This window comes from Procambarus clarkii, chromosome 11 (genome assembly GCF_040958095.1).
Source record: "Procambarus clarkii isolate CNS0578487 chromosome 11, FALCON_Pclarkii_2.0, whole genome shotgun sequence".
Taxonomy (NCBI): domain Eukaryota; kingdom Metazoa; phylum Arthropoda; class Malacostraca; order Decapoda; family Cambaridae; genus Procambarus; species Procambarus clarkii.
This window is the reverse complement of record NC_091160.1, coordinates 50500418-50514096: the sequence shown is the minus strand read 5'-3', so window position 1 is coordinate 50514096 and position 13679 is coordinate 50500418. Positions and strand designations below refer to the sequence as shown.

At 48.6% G+C, this 13679-nt stretch overlaps 1 protein-coding gene across 1 annotated transcript in view; it reads left to right on the top strand.

Moving 5' to 3' along the window:
• Window positions 1-11607, top strand: part of LOC138363734 (protein turtle homolog A-like) — a 233167-nt gene extending 221560 nt beyond the window's left edge. Inside the window, exon 16 of the mRNA XM_069323128.1 lies at window positions 11323-11607. The gene's annotated coding sequence lies outside the window, so the exon portion shown is untranslated. The remainder of the gene's footprint in view (window positions 1-11322) is intronic.
• The last annotated feature ends 2072 nt before the right edge of the window (window positions 11608-13679 follow it).

The window sequence follows — 13679 nt, the reverse complement described above, 5'->3', positions numbered from 1 at the left end:
TTTGTGTCTGTCTCCAGGAGCCGATGCTTGGTGCTCGTCCTGGTTGTTTTCGTGGCTATTCCTTTCTCTCCCCCCCCCCCCAGCCGTTGCTGGGGCTTCTAATTCTTCTGCTCTCTTGATTCGTGCTGATGTTCCCTTTGTTCCTTTACTTTTTCTTTCGCCTCTCCATTGTTCTGCTGCTCGTATTTTTGTGGGGAAATGGTACACAGTTTGTTCCATTTATCTCCCCCCGAGTGTCCCGCTTTCTCTTCACGATTTGAAACACCTCCTAGACTCCTTGCCGGAGCCTGTGCTCCTGCTGGGTGACTTCAATTGTCGTCATTCTCTTTGGGGTGACGTTCTTACGAATACCCGGGGTCGCCTTCTTGAGTCGTTTCTCCTCTCTTCTTCCCTGTCTCTTCTGAATTCTGGTGAGCCTACTCATTTGGACTCTCGGACTCGCACCCTTTCTTGTCTTGATCTTTCTCTCTGCTCTTCTTCTCTTTACTTAGATTTCACGTGGCAGGTTCTTGATGACCTCCATGGAAGTGATCATTTCCCCATCCTTGTTTCCTTTTTCTCTTTTCGCCCTTCCCTCTCTTTCCCTAGGTGGCAGTTTGCTAAGGCGGACTGGACCCTATTTACCCTCAGTGCTTCTCTCTCTGACCTCTCCCTTCTGCCTCTCTCTCGCGCTCTCCTCCTTTTTCATGACACTGTCTTCAACGCTGCCCTCCACTCTATTCCTCGCTCTTCCTCTCGGGGTCCACGGAAGTGTGTTCCCTGGAGGAATGCGGACTGTGCTCGGGCTGTCCGCTGTAAGCGTGCAGCCTGGAAGAGGCACCGCCGTAGGCAGACGACCGATTCTTTTCTTTTCTTTCGGAAAGCGAGTGCGGTGGCCCGTAGGGCCATCTGTACGGCTAAACGTGAATGTTGGGCATCTTATGTCTCAACAATTACGTCCGAAACCCCTCTGACCCAGATCTGGAAGCGTATCCGCAAGATAGCGGGTAAGTTCGTTCCCGATGTTTCACCGGTCCTTCACCTCCATGATACTCTTGTGGCAGACCCGTTGCAGGTCGCTTCCGTACTGGGTTCCCACTTTTCTTCTGTTAGCTCTGGTCTTCATCTTCCCCAATCTTTCCTTCTTCGTAAACCTGTCCTTGAGTCTCGTCCTTTAGATTTCTGCACTCGTCTTCAGCTTCCCTATAATGATCCCTTCTCTCTCTCTGAACTTCGTTCTGCCCTGGCCCTCTGCGGTTCTACGGCGGCGGGCTCCGATGGTATTCATTATAAGATGCTTCCCCATCTCCCTCCGTGCACGTCTCAGTATTTACTGAGTCTTTATAATCGGATCTGGGAGTCGTCGTCAGTCCCTGAGGACTGGCTCGATGCCGTTGTCCTCCCTGTTCGCAAACTGGGGTCTCTGGGTACTTCCCCTAAGGACTTTCGCCCTATTGCCCTCACAAGTTGTGTCTGCAAACTCTTTGAACGTATGGTTAACGTTCGTCTGATGTGGTTCCTGGAACAAAGACGGTTGTTGCCGTCCTTTTTGACCTGGAAAAGGCTTAAACACCACTTGGCTGTATCATATTCTATCTCAACTTCATTCTTTTGGCCTTCGTGGTCGTCTTCCTCTCTTTCTCCGCAGCTTCCTCTCTCGTCGTTCCTTTCGGGTGCGCCTTGATACCGCTCTCTCTGCCTCTTTTCAGCAATACAAAGGTGTGTCCCAGGGTAGTGTTCTGAGCACTACTCTTTCTGGTTGCCCTCAATGGTCTTCTTTCCTCTCTTCCTTCAGGTGTCTTCTCCGCTCTCTATGTCGATGATCTTACCCTTTGCTGTCGGGGTGATGATTCGCCTCTCCTTCAGCGCCGGCTTCAACTTGCAATTGATGCCGTGTCGTCTTGGGCCACCGATCATGGCTTCAAGTTCTCTATTTCTAAGACTTGAGCCATGACTTTTAAGCGGAAACGGGTCGTTCTTCGTCCCTCTTTGTCACTTTATGGTCATCCCCTTGAGTACAAACATTCCGCGAAGCTTTTGGGGTTATTCCTTGACACTCGTTTGTCTTGGTCTCCTCATATCTCTTACCTCTGTGTTGAGTGCTCTAAGGCCCTTACCCTCCTTCGGGTCTTGTCCCATACTTCTTGGGGAGCAGATAGGCGCACTCTCCTTGCTTTACATTCCTCTCTCGGCCTGTCTAAGCTCGATTATGGTTGCCCTGCTTACTCGTCTGCTTCTCCTTCTACTCTTCGCCGTCTTGATGCTTTGCACCATACTGGGTTGCGCCTCAGTTCTGGTGCCTTTCGTTCGATTCCCGTCCTTAGCTTGTATGTTGACACTGGCGTCCTGTCTCTCCAAGACCGCCGTGATCGCTACTGTCTTCGCTATCTTGCGCGGTCCTTACAACATCCTTCCTCTCGCCTCTGTCGTGCTTTAACATTTACCCGTCCTGCGGTTCCTGTTCCTCTTCACCACAATCCCTCTTTCTGTCTGGTTATCTCGCCTACAGGACTCTCTTTCCGTTCGTATTTCTAATGTTTCTCCTTGTGTTGTTCCTTCTTTGCCCCCGTGGAGAGTCCTCTTCCGCGGTTTTGTACATCCTTGACCCGTATCACTAAAGCTTTTACCCCTCCTACGGTTCTAAAACGCCTTTTCCTTGAGCACTTTTCTTCTCATTCCCGCTCCGTTTCTGTCTTAACCGATGGGTCTAAGTCTGCAGACGGTGTTGGCTACTCTGTGGTTTTACCTGATCGCACTTATATGTGTCGCTTACCTCTGGAGACTAGCATCTTTACAGCGGAGCTTTATGCTATTCTCTATGCTCTTCGTCTCCTGCTTTCTCGTTGTCAGTCTTTCTTTGTAGTTGTTGTTGACTCTCGTAGTGCCCTCATGGCTCTCGGGCCCTTTAATCCAGTTCATCCAGTAGTTGTCGAGATCCAGCATTGGCTGTTTCTTGTTCACAGTAAATTTAAGTCGGTTGAGTTTTGTTGGGTTCCCAGCCATATTGGTGTGTCTTTAAATGAGTGTGCGGATGCTGCCGCCAAGGAAGCTGTTCGCTCTTGTCCCATCTTTCGTAAAGGTATTCCATATTCCGACTTTTACCCGTTTATCCATTCCTCCGTCGTTACCCGTTGGCAGGCTTCTTGGTTGTCTGTTACTGGTAACAAACTACGTACCCTTAAATGTTGTGATTCCTCGTGGCCGCCCTCCTTCCACCGTAACCGGCGATGGGAAACAGCTCTGGCGAGGTTGCGTATTGGCCATACTCGCTTAATCCATGGTCACTTGATGGAGCACCGCCCTGCTCCTTATTGTCCTAGTTGCGTTGTCCCTCGTACGGTCGTGCAGGTCCTTCTTGAATGTCCTGACTTCCGGGACGAGCGTGTGTCTTGCTTTCCGACCGCCCCTCGTGGTCACTTGTCCCTCAATAGAATTCTTGGCGACTCGGATACTTTTGATATCGTTCGCCTTATGCGTTTTTGTTCTCGTATTGGCATCCTTGGTGATATTTTGCGCCCTCTGATTATTTTGTGCATTTGATGGTGCTACATAACCTTCCCGGTTTGGTGCCTTTTTTTGATAATTACTTACTTATCAGCAGTGTGGCTGACGCTTTTGAACACGCTGTTAATGGCGTCTCTCTTCTTCCTCTCCCTCGCCGAGGTATGCATGCGCAGTACCCTCCATAGGAATCCCGAGCGTAAAGTTATTTACTTACTCGTAATTAATTAGGGAAGTAAGGAGTTATGACAAATATTAATGTCATAGATAAATATGCTATATCATAATACTATTTCTCGCAAGTCAATTTGTTTAAGACCGTGCGAAATAAACGAGAAGGGTTTAGTGTAGATTTATTTTACATGGCAATAATATCTACAGGAGTAATCAATCTGATTACATGAGTGTGTTCAGTTAGCAATAATACGCTAAATAAGCAAACTTTTTCATAGAAGATTATCTGTAGAAAGGGAAAGCAAATAACTGGACTCGGTAGACTTCCAATAATACGTGGAATATTTCATGTTCCAGCCTGACGCAACTTCACAGCGCCATGGAGACTAGGAAGGATTTGGCTAAAGTTACGTTACAATAGAAAAACATTAATTTGGTTAATTCTACGAATTAGTAATGTTAGTAAATACTATTGTTAGCAAATAAATGAGGGTTAAATGTTGGTTATTTCCAACAGAGCTCAACTCCCGCAAGCACAAGTACACACACACACACACACAAAAATTTTGAAAATGATATAGCAAACAAAGCCAAGACTGAACCAAAGCTACTCCAGAGTCACATCAGAAGGAAAACAACAGTGAAAGAACAGGTATTGAAATTTAGAACAGGCGAGGACAGGTATACAGAGAATGACAGAGAGGTGTGTGAGGAACTCAACAAGAGGTTCCAGGAGGTCTTCACAATAGAACAGGGTGAGGTCACTGTGCTAGGAGAAAGGGAGGTAAACCAGGTGGCCTTGGAGGAGTTCGAAATTACGAGAGAGGAGGTCAAGAGACACCTGCTGGATCTAGATGTTAGAAAGGCTGTTGGTCCAGATGGGATCTCACCATGGGTACAGAAAGAGTGTGCAGAGGCACTTTGCTTGCCACTCTCCATAGTGTATAGTAAGTCACTAGAGACGGGAGACCTACCAGAAATATGGAAGACGGCGAATGTGGTCCCAATATACAAAAAGGGCGACAGACAAGAGACACTGAACTACAGGCCAGTGTCCTTGACTTGTATACCATGCAAGGTGATGGAGAAGATCGTGAGAAAAAACCTGGTAACACATCTGGAGAGAAGGGACTTCGTGACAAATCGCCAACATGGATTCAGGGAGGGTAAATCTTGCCTTACAGGCTTGAAAGAATTCTACGATCAGGTGACACGGATTAAGCAAGAAAGAGAGGGCTGGGCGGACTGCATTTTCTTGGATTGTCGGAAAGCCTTTGACACAGTACCGCATAAGAGGCTGGTACATAAGCTGGAGAGACAGGCAGGTGTAGCTGGTAAGGTGCTCCAGTGGATAAGGGAGTATCTAAGCAATAGGAAGCAGAGAGTTACGGTGAGGGGTGAGACCTCCGATTGGCGTGAAGTCACCAGTGGAGTCCCACAGGGCTCTGTACTCGGTCCTATCTTGTTTCTGATATATGTAAATGATCTCCCGGAGGGTATTGATTCATTTCTCTCAATGTTTGCGGACGATGCTAAAATTATGAGAAGGATTAAAACAGAAGAGGACTGTTTGAGGCTTCAAGAAGACCTAGACAAGCTGAAGGAATGGTCGAACAAATGGTTGTTAGAGTTTAACCCAACCAAATGTAATGTAATGAAGATAGGTGTAGGGAGCAGGAGGCCAGATACAAGGTATCATCTGGGAGAGGAAATTCTTCAGGAGTCAGAGAAGGAAAAAGACTTGGGGGTTGATATCACGCCAGACCTGTCTCCTGCAGCACATATCAAGCGGATAACATCAGCGGCATATGCCAGGCTGGCCAACATACGAACGGCATTCAGAAACTTGTGTAAAGAATCATTCAGAACTTTGTATACCACATATGTCAGGCCAATCCTGGAGTATGCAGCCCCAGCATGGAGTCCATATCTAGTCAAGGATAAGACTAAACTGGAAAAGGTTCAAAGGTTTGCCACCAGACTAGTACCCGAGCTGAGAGGTATGAGCTACGAGGAGAGACTACGGGAATTAAACCTCACTTCGCTGGAAGACAGAAGAGTTAGGGGGGACATGATCACCACATTCAAGATTCTGAAGGGGATTGATAGGGTAGATAAAGACAGTCTATTTAACACAAGGGGAACACGCACAAGGGGACACAGGTGGAAACTGAGTGCCCAAATGAGCCACAGAGATATTAGAAAGAACTTTTTTAGTGTCAGAGTGGTTGACAAATGGATTGCATTAGGGGGTGATGTGGTGGAGGCTGACTCCATACACAGTTTCAAGTGTAGATATGACAGAGCCCGATAGGCTCAGGAATCTGTACACCTGTTGATTGACGGTTGAGAGGCGGGACCAAAGAGCCAGAGCTCAACCCCCGCAAACACAACTAGGTGAGTACAACTAGGTGAGTACACACACACACACACACACACACACACCCACCCACCCTTGACCCCTCTGACCCCACTGCAGTCAAATTCATCCCACATTCCAAGGACCCCCTCATCACCTCAACCCCCAAAACCCGTCCAGCCCTCATCCCCTCAACCCCCAAAACCCACCCAGCCCTCATCCCCTCAACCCCAAGAACCCACCCAGCCCTCATCCCCTCAACACCCAAAACCTACCCAGCCCTCACCCCTCCTCATCCCCTCTCCTTCCATGTGACCCCCCACCCTTGCGAGGGGGATGGGAGGTTCCTCCCACCCCCCACTCCACAATAAAGTGGAGTCAGACTGTGATGGAAGATTGCGGTCTGTTGTTTTGATTTCATTGGGCTCATAATGGCTTTGTTTTAGGTTCACCCTGGTGATCCTTTTCATTTCCCAGGTACTTCCTTGGTAGGGATGACCCAAATTCCCAATGGTGACTAAGTCATCGTCTAGAGTAACTTGCAATGAAACATGCATGTTTCCTTCACCCTCTGCAGCATACTGTGATCTATTTTTCCCCCTACAGTACTTTGCCCAAGTATTTCTTCCACAAAGAATTTTCCTGCCCTGATGATTAAAAGTACATAAAAACCTTGTTGACTCTGATAACACACATTACTTTCAATCTTGCTCAGACTCTCACTCACATCATTGAGGTTCTTACCAAGCAGGCAGGTGACAACCTAACTGCCCTGTCCTCTAATGGGAGCCGGTCGGCCGAGCGGACAGCACGCTGGACTTGTGGTCCTGGGTTCGATCCCAGGCGCCGGCGAGAAACAATGGGCAGAGTTTCTTTCACCCTATGCCCCTGTTACCTAGCAGTAAAATAGGTACCTGGGGTGTTAGTCAGCTGTCACGGGCTGCTTCCTGGGGGTGGAGGCCTGGTCGAGGACCGGGCCGCGGGGACACTAAAAAAAAGCCCCGAAATCATCTCAAGATAACCTCAAGATAGATAACCACCCCCTCTATCCTTCCCCCTCCCAACCTCTCAACCTCTATCTGACTCCCAACCTTACGCTATCTCTCAACCCCTCTATGCCCTCCCTAATCTTCAGACCCAGTATGCCCTTCCTACTCCAGACCTACCTACCCAGGCCCTACCCCAGACCCTCCTACCTACCTTCCTAGAAGCCCAGCCCCCAGTAGCCCCCCAAGCACCCCTCCTGACCTCTTTCACCCCCATACACCCCCCGGACCCCCCAGATACTCCCCGGATCCCCCCGGACATCCCCCGGATCCTCCCCGCCCCCAAACATCCCCCAGACACCCCCCAGATCCCCAGATCCCCCCTGCCCCCAGTCACCCCCCAGATCCCCCCAGACCCCCAGAGAAAGGCAGAACTCTGGTACAAGAGTTTCCATGAAGAATCTCAAGGTTTGGTACACCAATGCTGATGGGGTATCTAATAAAGCAGAAGAGATAAAAGAAAGAGTGAAGCAGATCCTGACATAGTTGCAATTGTGGAAACTAAAATTAATGACATGATCTCAGATGCAATCTTTCCTGAAGGGTACCAGGTGATACGAAAAGGGAGGACACAGAGACAGGGAGGGGGAGTAGCACTCCAAATAAAGTGGAAATGGAAGTATGAAAACCTGGGAAATCGAGTTACCAATGAGTGCACAAGCTTCATAGAAGGAACTCTGACAGTAGATGGGAGGAAGATTGTGATCTTGGTAATCTACAATCCCCCACCAAACAGTAGAAGACCCAGGCAGGAGTATGATGACAACAACAAGGCATGTATAGATGAACTGCAGAAGGCAGCAACACTAGCCCACAGAATGAGAGCGAAGCTGCTGATCATGGGGGACCTAAATCATGTAGAGATAAATTGGGAATCAAGGAATCCCCATGGAGGGGACGAAACGTGGGGAGCAAAATTAGTAGATGTTATAGACAGGAATTTCCTAACACAGCATGTGAAGGAAGACACAAGGGAAATAGGAGGAGATGCACCGAGCCTATTAGACCTGATTTTCACCCAGAACGTAGAAGATATCGAGAATTTAGGGCATGAAATACCTCTAGGGGCCAGTGACCATTGTGTCCTAGTCTTTGACTACATGATGGAATTCAAACTTATGACCATGGGACAAGAGATCTGGGAAAGGAGAGTTGACTACAGGAAAGGGGACTATAAGAGGATAAGGGACTATCTGGGTGAAGTGCAGTGGGAGGAAGAAATTAGAGGTAAACAGTCCAAGATATGATGGACCTAGTCATACAGAAATGCCAGGAGGCCGAAGAGAGATTTATACCAACAGTAAAGGGAAAAAATAAGAAGGAATATAATAACCCATGATTTAATAGACAGTGTCGGGAAGCAAAAATGGCCAGCAGGCGGGAGTGGAGGAAGTACAGAAGACAAAGGACAGAGGACAACAGGATCAGATACAACAGAGCTAGGAACGATTACATTAACATAAGACGAACATCGGAAAGGGACTATGAGAACGATATTGCAAACAAAGCGAAAAAACAATCTAAGTTACTACACAGTCATATAAGAAGAAAAATGTCGGTGAACGACCAAGTGACAAGACTAAGGACGACAGAGGGGGCATATAATGAAAGTGACAAGGAAATCTGCGAGGCACTGAATGCCAGTTTCCATGGAGTGTTCACTACCGAGCCTGAGCAGCTACCATTGTTGGAAGGGGTTACCCTAGAATAACCTAGATGAAAGACTATCAGATATAGAGGTGACAGCAGAGGAGGTAATGAAACAGTTGACAACTCTAGATGCAACTAAAGCAGTTGGACTAGACAAAGTATCACCGTGGATACTGAAAGAAGCAGTGCAGGCCCTCAGCGTGCCTCTGGCAATGATCTTTAATGAGTCACTTATGTCGGGAGAATTGCCCAGTAGCTGGAAGAAGGCAAATGTCGTGCCGATCTTCAAGAAAGGTGATAGGGAGGAGGCACTTAACTTTAGACCTGTATCACTGACAAGCATTCCCTGTAAAATACTGGGAAGAATAATTAGGCTACGACTGGTTGCACACATGGAGAACATTAGGTTTGTGAACAAACATCAACATGGGTTCTGGACAGGGAAATCGTGCCTAACAAACCTTCTGGAATTCTATGATAAAATAACGAGGCTAAGACAGGACAGAGATGGTTGGGCAGACTGCATATTTCTGGACTGCCAAAAAGCCTTTGATACAGCACCGCACATGAGACTGCTGTTCAAGCTCGAGAGGCAGGCGGGGGTGGGGGGAAAGGTCCAAGCATGGATAAGGAACTACCTAACAGGAAGGAGCCAAAGAGTTACGGTAAGGGGCGAGAATCCCGACTGGCGAACAGTAACAAGTGGAGTACCACAAGGATCGGTGCTGGGCCCAATTCTATTTCTTGTATATGTTAACGACATGTTTACAGGCGTAGAGTCCTACATGTCGATGTTTGCGGATGACGCAAAGTTGATGAGAAAAGTTGTGACAGATGAGGATTGCAGGATCCTCCAAGAGGACCTGAACAGGTTGCAAAGATGGTCAGAGAAATGGCTACTGGAATTCAACACGAGCAAATGTAGTTATGGAAATGGGACTAGGAGATAGGAGACCAAAGAGACAGTACACAATGAAGAGGAACAGCCTACCTGTGACGACGCGCGAAAGAGACCTGGGTGTGGACGTAACACCTAATCTATCTCCTGAGGCACATATAAATCGGATAACGACAGCAGCGTACTCTACACTGGCAAAAGTTAGAACATCTTTCAGAAACCTAAGTAAGGAGGCATTTAGGGCGCTTTACACTGCCTACGTGAGGCCAGTCTTAGAGTATGGGACTCATCATGGAGTCCCCATCTGAAGAAGCATATAATGAAACTGGAAAAGGTTCAGAGGTTTGCAAAGAGACTCGTCCCAGAGCTACGAGGGAGGGGGTATGAGGAGCGCCTGAGGAAACTGTGCCTTACGACACTAGAAAGAAGAAGGGAGAGGGAGACATGATAGGAACGTATAAGATACTCAGAGGGATTGACAGAGTGGACATAGACGAAATGGTCACACGGACTAGTAACAGAACGAGGGGACATGGATGGAAGCTTGAAACTCAGATGAGTCACAGAGATGTTAGGAAGTTTTCTTTTAGCGTGAGAGTAGTGGGAAAATGGAATGCACTTCAGGAACAGGTTGTGGAAGCAAATACTATTCATAATTTTAAAACCAGGTATGATAGGGAAATGGGACAGGAGTCATTGCTGTAAACATCCGATGCTCGAAAGGCGGGGTCCAAGAGTCAATGCTCGATCCTGCAGACACAACTAGGTGAGTACAACTAGGTGAGTACACACACACACACACACACACACACACACACGATCACCACATATAAGATTCTCAAAGGAATTGATAGGGTAGATAAGGACATGCTATTTAACACAAGGGATACACGCACTAGGGGACTGAGGTGGAAATTGAGTGTCCAAATGAGCCACAGAGATATTAGAAAGAACTTTTTTAGTGTCAGAGTGGTTGACAAATGGAATGCATTAGGCAGTGATGTGGTGGAGGCTGACTCCATACTCAGTTTCCAGTGCAGATATGATAGAGCCCAGTAGGCTAGGGAACCTGTACACCTGTTGATTGACAGTTGAGAGGCGGGACCAAAGAGCCAGAGCTCAACCTCCGCAAGCACAAATAGGTGAGTACACACACACACACACACACACACACAACCTCCCACTCCCGCACTGCCTCCTACACTACCTCTTCACCCCCCTCCCAACACCTGCGCCCCATAGCTAGGCCGCGGTCTTCAAACATATTTCCATCCACCACAATGTATCATTACATTTCTAATCAGTTAAGGAAACGCTTCAAGATTTGCGCCTCGACTATTAAGACTTTCTCACAGGGACAAACAGCGTCGTAGAGCCTCAGACCCGTGTCAATAGAGCGCGTCTGAAGCTCTATTGCAATATAACTTTTGACCCTGCTTCGGTTAAAAGGGTCATTACAATAAAGGGTGGGTACAGTGATGTGTGCGGGTACATTGCTGTTTCTGTGCCCGTTATCAGGGGTGGAGGACGTTGGTGCGATTTCGTCGCGTAATTATTTGTTTACGTTGTTTGATCATGCTGTTGTGACTTGCATTGTGCATCGCTGTTTTATATTGCATGGGATTAGACATATTGGGCTGCAGGAGGTGGGGGTATGGTGGGCCTTGGCACAGCCGGGACGGCTCCTGACGGCTTACTGTTGTATTATTCCACAGTTCTGCTAGCTGACGTGTCAGCGGTGGCGTCAGCGGCCGTGTCAGCGGTGGCGCCAGCGGCCGTGTCAGCGGTGGCGTCAGCGGCCGTGTCAGCGGTGGCGTCAGCGGCCGTGTTAGAGGTGGCGTCAGCGGCCGTGTCAGCGGTGGCGTCAGCGGCCGTGTCAGAGGTGGCGTCAGCGGTGGCGTCAGCGGCCGTGTCAGCGGTGGCGTCAGCGGCCGTGTTAGAGGTGGCGTCAGCGGCCGTGTTAGAGGTGGCGTCAGCGGCCGTGTCAGCGGTGGCGTCAGCGGCCGTGTTAGAGGTGGCGTCAGCGGCCGTGTCAGCGGTGGCGTCAGCGGCCGTGTCAGTGGTGGCGTCAGCGGCCGTGTCAACGGTGGCGTCAGCGGCCGTGTCAACGGTGGCGTCAGCGGCCGTGTCAACGGTGGCGTCAGCGGCCGTGTCAACGGTGGCGTCAGCGGCCGTGTTAGAGGTGGCGTCAGCGGCCGTGTCAGTGGTGGCGTCAGCGGCCGTGACAACGGTGGCGTCGCACTGTAGAGGAATGCCCGACAGACCACTGGAACATTATCTAACACAGTGCACAGTTACAAACACTAAGTTTTCAACTTAGATTCAACAGAGCAGAAGAAGTTGTTAAACACATATGGCAAAATCTGACTAAAGTGACCATACGAGTCATAAATACTCCGCCCAAGTAAAACAGAAACAAGCAACACTTAGTGGGCCAGCCAGAGGCTTAGGGCCCGCGCACGAATATCCCTGCAAAAAAAACAAAAACAAAAAAAAAAAACCGTGGCATCAGCGGCGCCGTCAGCGGTGGCGTCAGCGGTGGCGTCAGCGGCCGTGTCAACGGGAGCGTCAGCGGCCGTGTCAGCGGTCAACATAAACATATTACAAAACAACAGATGTAAGTCTTTTATCGGATTTACTGTTTAATGAACGATGGTTCTTGTGTTGATGACTAGTGATGACTAGTCTTGCACGCACGCACACGCACGCGCACACACACACAAAGGAGCTCACTCTTCAACACAAGGCGCCAAACGGGACCAACATTAGGAGAGAACGTCCATCGTGAGACGAGATTCAGTGAGATGTGATCAGGTCAGACTATCATTAGGAGTGATATTCCTCCAGGAATATCTTGGGATTGGGAAGGCGACCAATCAGCCGATTGGGAAGGCGACCATACCTGCCTTCCTAATCGGCCGGTACACCACCCCCATCCCCCACCCACGCTGACTCTTCCACAATACTTACTCTTCTACTTCCATCGACGTGGCAGTGTGTGTGTGTGTGTGTGTGTGTGTGTGTGTGTGTGTGTGTGTGTGTGTGTGTGTGTGTGTGTGTGTGTGTGTGTGTGTGTGTGTGTGCACTCACCAAATTGTACTCACCTAATTGTGCTTGCGGGGGTTGAGCTTTGTATCTTTGATCTCTCGTCTCTCAACTGTCAATCAACTGGTGTACAGATTCCTGAGCCTACTGGGCTCTATCATATCTACATTTGAAACTGTGTATGGAGTCAGCCTCCACCACATCACTGCCTAATGCATTCCATTTATTAACTACTCCGACACTGAAAAAATTCTTTCTAACGTCTCTGTGGCTCATCTGGGTACTCGGTTTCCACTTGTGTCCCACCCGTGCTGAAGAGTTTGTCTTTGTCCACCCTGTCAATTCCCCTGACAATTTTGTAAGTGGTTATCATGTCTCCCTTTACATTTGTGTTTTCCAGGGACGTGAGGTTCAGCTCCTTTAGCCTTTCCACGTGGCTCATTCCTCTCAGTTCCGAGACGAGCCTGGTGGCATACCGGTGAATCTTCTCTAACTTTGTCTCGTGTTTAACTAGGTATGGACTCCAGGCTAGAGCTGAATACTCCAGGATTGGTCTGACATAAGTGGTATACAGGGTTCTGAAAGATTCCTTACACAAGTTTCTAAAGGCAGTTCTTATGTTGGCCAGTCTACCATATGCCACTGATGATGATGTGTGTGTACTCACCTAGTTGTGTTTGCGGGGGTTGAGCTCTGGCTCTTTGGTCCCGCCTCTCAACCGTCAATCAACAGGTGAACAGATTCCTGAGCCTATTGAGCTCTATCATATCTACACTTGAAACTGTGTATGGAGTCAGCCTCCACTACATCACTTTCTAATGCATTCCATTTGTCAACCACTCTGACACTAAAAAAGTTCTTTCTAATATCTCTGTGGCTCATTTGGGCACTCAGTTTCCACCTGTGTCCCCTTGTGTGTGTGCCCCTTGTGTTAAATAGCCTGTCTTTATCTACCCTATCAATTCCCTTCAGAATCTTGAATGTGGTGATCATGTCCCCCCTAACTCCTCTTTCTTCCAGGGAAGTG